A 7,396-nucleotide genomic window follows, 5' to 3' on the forward strand; every position below is an offset into this window, starting at 1 on the left:
AACCAGTTTAGCGAGTGACTAACACACTTTAAAAAAAGAGACACAAGGTGTTGATGCAACTCAGCTGGTCAAGCAGCATCTCTAGAGAACATGGATAGGTGACGTTACAGGTCAGGAAGGGTCCCGACCCGAAATGCCACCTATCTACGGCACGGTGGAGCAGCGATAGAGTTGCTGCCTTACAGCTCTTGCAGTGCTTGAGGCTTTGATTCCAACTACTGGTGCTATATGTATGGAGCTTGTACGTTCTCCCTGTGGCCCACGTGGGTTTTCTCCAAGATCTTTGGTTTCTACCCACACTCCAAAGACGTACAGGGTTCCTGACCATATTGAGGAGGAATTTCTTTAGTCAGATGGTAGGGAATATGTGGAATTCATCGCCACAGATGGCTGTGGATGCCAAGTCAATGGATATTTTTAAGGCGGAGATTGATAGGTTCTTAATGAGGGCAGGGAAATGGGGTTGTGACGGAAAGATAGATAAGCCATGATTGAATGGTGAGTAACCTTGATGGGCCGAATGGCCTAATTCTGCTCCTTTAACCTATGAACATATCTAGCTGCTACCTGACCCACTGAGTTCTTCCAGCACTTTGTTTTCTAGTATCTAGTATCAGATTATGTACCATCACCATGTTTGGAACTCTGCAGTCCAATCTTAATGGAAACAAATAATAACATTGAACCAATGGAGGCCCTTGTAAGGATGAACAGTTATGAATGTGTGCAGCGGAACCTAATGACATGAGAATAATTCTCTAGTTTTCAGTGGCCCATGCATGGTTCAGACCTGGGACAGGCCGCTCGTGACCTGGGACAGGCCGCTCGTGACCTGGGACAGGCCGCTCGTGCAAAAGCAAGCTTTTGGAGCCCCACTGATTCAAAGGAAACCAGTGTGAATAAGTACAGGGTCAAGTTTACTTTGAAAGGTCTCCTTTAATGTATGTGTTTGCCTGTTTTTTCTTCAGATCCCCCACCCTGGAGTGATCAATCCTTGTGTCCTTAAGACCTTCCCTGATATCCTCTCCTGCAATGATTTGCCATATAGTTATCCTTCCACTCATTAGTTTGGACCTGGTTTGACATTTCCCCAATGGAGCTCGATCTTCTCACACTCACGTTAACTACCACGCTTAAACACTGATTGCACACTGATCGCTAATCTCACTCCTCAACTATTGATCCAACTCTCTCCATGAAAGAACCTAAAACATAACTCGGGTCCTAAGCCTCTGGACTGCCATCTATTTCCTTTGTCATTCAACATTACAAATTTTGCCCCAGCAACGACCAAGCCTATGACTAGCCTCTACTGTGACCAATCACACAATACTCTCTCCCACAAACTGCTACTAAAACTACATTCCACTCGTCATCATAAACCCCTTGATCATCACCCTTTCTTACTTGACAGCTGTGACCCAGTAGGAGTTCCAAAGTGAATGATGCAGCATGGGAAGGAAAGGGCTGGAACGTGAAAAAGGTCTATTCAAAAATACATGGTGCCTCAGGTCATGGGGGCTATAACCATGGGCTGTGAATTTGTATGTGCTGTGGTACTCTTCAATATATGGCTGATATGAACCATGCGACAAATCCTTTAGCGTGCATTCGCCTTATTGAAACAAAGTCAGTACTGTACCATTAGTGTCCAACCAACCTGTGCTGCAGAGTAATTAAAGGGTGGTGGATGTATGGAACAATCTGCCAGAGGAGTTAGTTGTGGTAGGAGGTAGTATCCCAATGTTTAAGAAACAGTTAGACAGGTACATGGATAGGAGGGATATGGACCAAATGCAGGCAGGTAGGACTAATGTAGATCGTACATGTTGGTCGGTGTGGGCAAGTTGGGCTGAAGGACCTGTTTCCATACTGTATCACACTATGACTCTATAACTCTGTGGGTAGAGAATTTGTTGAAGGTAAAATATTTTTAGTACGCCACTGAAAAAAGATCCTCTCCACATAGCATTCAATAATAATATTCAACAATAATATTCGAAAGGGTATGAGGCATTTAATCTGAACAAGTGTCAAGTGTTGCATTTTTTTAGGTCGAATGTAAGGGGAAAGTATACAGTTAATGGCCAGACCCTTAACAGCATTGATGTACAGAGGGGTTCAAATTGATAACTCCCTGAAAGTGACAACACAAATATTGTAGATAGAGCAGTAAAGAAGGCATATGGTGTGCTTACCTTCATCAGTTGAAACGTTGATTATAAGAGTCAGGAAGACTCTGTTGCATGAGTTGTTGCAGAGTAGTTAGGCTGCCTTTGGGGCATTGTGTGCAGTTCTGGTTGCCACATTATTGGAAGGGTGTGGAGGCATTGGAGAGGGTGCAGAAGCGGTTTACCAGAATGTTTCCTGGATTAGAGGGTATTAGCTAGAAGGAAATATTGGATAAACTTAGATTGTTTGGTCTGGAGTTTTGCAGGCTGAGGGGAGACCTGATAGTAGTATATAAAATGATGGGAGGCACAGATAGGGTAGGAAGCCAGAATCTTATCCCCAGATGTCAGGCTGGAGGGCATAGAGTGAGGGTGCGAGGGGCAAAGTTTAAAGGAGATGTGCGATGTATGTTCTTTATACAAAATGGTGGGCGCGCGGAACACGTTGCCAGGAGTGGTGATGAGGGCAGATATGATGGTAGCATTTTTAGAGGTGTTTAGATAGGCACATGGATATGCAGGGAATGGAGAGATATAGATCACATCCAGGCAGTGGAGATTAATTTGCATCATGTTCAGCGCAAATATTGTGGATTGAGGGGTCTGTTTATGAGCAGTGCTATTTTAGTTCTAATGATGGAACAGCCACTAATGCATAGAATGTCCTTAAGCTGAGGACAAGCGAGGAGCACATAGGAAACGTTTGAATTGGAGTTGATTCAGATAGGAGTTCCTTCACAGTGTTAACAATCCAGCTATAATCTATGGAGGAAAATAAAAGACCCATATGGATCTGAAAAGGCAGACAATTTCCAAGCATAACTAGTGACATTAAAAGTTGTCTCTAGCCTCTGCATTAATGCACATGGTTCTTCTAGTCTGTTGTAGGGGTCATTGCAGAGGTCAATTGCTTTACTTGCTCTTTGGACAACTGACATTTTGTTTTCTGTATGCCAAAATGGCAAAGTGCAACATCTAGTCAGAATGAATTTATTTTACTTTATATATCGGTGGAGATGGTGTTTGCGTTTAATATACTTTCCTCTTGTGCACAGTGAACTTCTGTACAAAGAAGTTCACTACAATGAATCCTGATATGCCCAAGAGGCATAACATTTTGCAGAACGAGTTGACCATTTGATCCATTTGACTCATGCCATATCACTGAACTAGCTATTCGGTTAGTCCCACATTCGTTGTTGTTCTCCGGTCAAATTGCAAACCGAGGGAATTCTCATGAGCTCTGATCAGTAGCGTGATGGAATCTTTGACTATTTAAGGGACAGAGGCCATCATTCGGTCCATCATATCCTGAAGCTTTGTTCAAGTGTGTATTTGGGATTGTTATTTATTTTCTGCTAGAATGATGATCTAATGGAAGGGTAGAGTTACTAGCAATTGGTTGCAGAGGCTCCCACATTGAAATAATGGATAATGGAATATTGTGGATGTATCCCTTTGTATTTTGAACTATTTCAGATGCACTGAGTCTCCTTCATTGGAGTGAATTGATTATGTGATGATTAATGTTACTTGAGTGAGGCTACATAATCCACATAATCTTTATGCTTGTTCTGGCATGCCACTGGTGTAGAATTGTTTCTCGTTATATCCACCAAAATTTTGAACACCATGTCTGGAGTCTGATAATGCTGAAGAAAATACCGATTAGTTCTTAGAGATGAAACACAAAGTATTTACAGAATTCAGAAGCATGAGTGTTGAGAGATGCTATGACGCAAAGCCAATTGCTGGTGTGTGGCTGATCTAACCAGAGCCCTATACCAGCCAAAAATGCTGGGAACCATTTCTCCATGACAGTAGGTGGCAGACAATTCCATAATTTGAAGAAGATTTGCCTTGTCAGGTTTGGAGAAGCTAATGAATTTAATGAATAAAATTAATGGATAACAGTGAAGGTGACTTTCAAGTCAGACATATTGACAATTTGAGTAAAATGGCTGTTATCAACATATAAACATTTAAAAACGTTGAGTCTCAGTTAAAACATTTGGTGAAGAGGTAAATTACTTTTGTTAATGATTTCAAGATGTGAAAATCAGCTTTAGAAAATTAACAAACTACAACTGTTTTCCTTTGCATGCTCCTCCATAAACACAATTTGTTACATTTAATTTTAATATTGGATAGTTAATATGTAGACTTTTTCCAAAACACAGAATTATCCCGATTATATGAAGGCATTTTTAACCATAGGCGCTGTGGCGTGTATGTTTTTTTTAACCTACCATACTTCAATGAACTAGCAGTTACAATCTCCCACATGCATATGTATGGAATGAAGGGATACGGATCACATGCAGGCAGATGTGATTAGTTTATCTTGGCATCACGTTCAACACAGACATCGTGACCCCAAAGGCCTGTTTCTTTGCTCCTCTGTTTTGTGTTCTATCTCCCCCTCAGTGTTTTCATTATCTTTAGCCCCAGCACGTTTTACTCTTACAATGGCCTATCAACACAATTGTTCCCATGCATTGACTCCCTTCCAGGATCTCTAGCTCATTGACCACCCTGTACCTAATCTCAAATCATCCCCAAATATATCCCCATTTCAAAATTATCCACAAAAATATTTATTTTGCTAAACTCCAAAGGAATCCCTTGAATCATTAACTCCTGAGGTATTTCAGAGCTCTCCAGCTTTCATTGGGGAAAAGTCTTCAACTCTATAGCTGCTACACTCCATCCACTCCAATGTTTCTTAGGCTGTAGATAAAAATCCGCTAATGTTAAACAGAAAGGTCGCTAGTTTTTATATCTAATGGATCTATGTAGCTAATGCCTCATCTGCCTCTGTGTAATATTTTTCACCTATTCCTGAGTTTATCCTCTAAAATGTCTTTTTATCCTTTCTCAGGATTTCTACCCTTTCTCAGGATGAGCTCTGATAAGATCCACTCTTCCAGTTGCCTTGTTACAAGTGGATCACACCAGCCATGAGTGCAGGATACCATTTCTCCATGACAGTAGATGGCAGCCAATTCCACAATTTGAAGGAGACGATTTTCCTTGTTCTACTTGCAGGTATTATTCAGTCCCAGAGTACTTTTTGTGCCCATTGTACTCACTTTTCTTAATATTATGTGGAATAAACTGCATTTCCTGAAGACTGGATTTGATAATGATGAGGATACCTGGAGGAAGATAAAAATAGATCAACCACGGCACCCCAGGCTAAAGATGGTTGCAGGCTCTTTGATTTTACCTCCAAGATATGATCCTGCCTCCAAGCTATGATCTCATTCCTTTGATTATGTGATTACTTGTCCTGGCCAATAGTAGCCTGATTCTGTTGTTTCTAGTTTCACTGGGCAGGATGCTTTCCTGATACAGTTTCTAGGGTTCTCAAATAACCAGATTTGGTTTTATGGCGATGATAGTGGTACAACAATGGAAATACATTTAGAAACTCTAGTGGATTTAAATCCTGTTGCTTGCCGATGGCCCACTATATCTAATGGGTGCCATTTTGATCAATTCTGAATCTATTGCGGTCAGTGGACTGGACAGTACTTTAATGTTAAAATGGGATGTTCTTTTTACAAGGACTGTTGGGTGGTCATTTCTATCACGGTACTGTCGTGGAAAGATGCATATGTAACAAGTAGTTTGGGAAGGCTGAGGTGAAGTAGCTTTTTCATTGTGTTGGCAATATTACCATCTGAATCCATCCAAATCAGCAAATATATATTTCAAAATCTGGACTGTTCAGTTATTTTTCTACTGCTGAGTACCTTTCTACAATAGTACTACTTAGTCATTTGTCAGTGGTGATGAATATTGGAATCTGTTGCCAAGCATGCAACCTTTACCCTTACTAGAGTCAGTACTTTTTCCGTTACAAAGTCATACTCATTCATCAGTTCAGGGAGAGTGGGTTATGGTAATCAGTAATAAATTTCCTTGTCAAATTTTTCATGAGACCTTGGTGTGCAGATCTCGAGACCCACTTAATTTTAACTGTTTTGGGAGAACATTACAAAGAACTCTCAGTCAGGGCAGCCAATGCTGCAGCTGGTAGTGCTGCTGTCTCACAGATCCAGACACCCAGGTTCGATCCTGACTTCAGGTGCTGTTTTTATGGAGTTTGCATGTTTGCCCTGTGACCGCGTGGGTTTCCACCGAGTGTTCAGGTCTCCTCCCACACTCCAAAGATGTACAGGTTTGTTGGTTAATTGGCTTGGTAAATGTAAAAATTATCCCTAGTGGGTGTAGGATAGTGTTAATTTGTGGGGATCGCTGGTCGGCGAGGACCCGGTGGGCCGAAAGACCTTTTGCGTGCTGTATACCTCTAAACTACACTGCGTCACTTGTGTTGGGTCTGCATGGCTGACAGGTGCAGAATAACCAGCGCCTCAGCTTATTGGGCTCTGTGTGCTTTACCATTGCCCAAAGACAATGGGATTTTTAAAAAGTATGATTATAAAACCTCAGGATATGTACATCCCCGTTAGAGTGAAAGGTAAGGCAGGCAAACGTAAGGAAGCTTGGCTGACGAGTGAAATTGAGGCATTGGTCAATAATAAGTACGATGCATGGGACAGGTATAGAATTGAATTGAATTGAATACATTTTATTAGCCAAAGAAACATAGAAACATAAAAAATAGGTGCAGGAGGAGGCCATTCGGCCCTTCGAGCCAGCACTGCCATTCATTGTGATCATGGCTGATCTTCCCCAATCAATAACCTGAGTCTGCCTTCTCCTTATATCTCTTGACTCCACTAGCCCCTTGAGCTCTATCTAACTCTCTCTTAAATCCATCCAGTGACTTGGCCTCCACTGCCCTCTGTGGCAGGGAATTCCATAAATTCACAACTCTCTGGGTGAAAAGGTTGTTTCTCACCCAGAGACCTCCCCTTTATTCTAAGACTGTGGCCCCTGGTTCTGGACTCTCCCAACATTGGGAAAGATTTTCCAGCATCTAGCTTGTCCAGTCCTTTAATAATTTTATATGTTTCTATAAGATATCCCCTCATCCTTCTAAACTCCAGTGAATACAAGCCTAGTATTTTCAATCTTTCCTCATATGACTGTCCCGCCATCCCAGGGATCAATCTCGTGAACCTACGCTGCACGCCCTCAATCACAAGGATGTCCTTCCTCAAGTTAGGAGAACAAAACTGTACACAATACTCCAGATGTGGTCTCACCAGAGCCCTATACAACTGCAGAAGAACCTCTTTACTCCTATACTGAAA

Source organism: Amblyraja radiata, chromosome 1 (genome assembly GCF_010909765.2).
Source record: "Amblyraja radiata isolate CabotCenter1 chromosome 1, sAmbRad1.1.pri, whole genome shotgun sequence".
NCBI lineage: Eukaryota > Metazoa > Chordata > Chondrichthyes > Rajiformes > Rajidae > Amblyraja > Amblyraja radiata.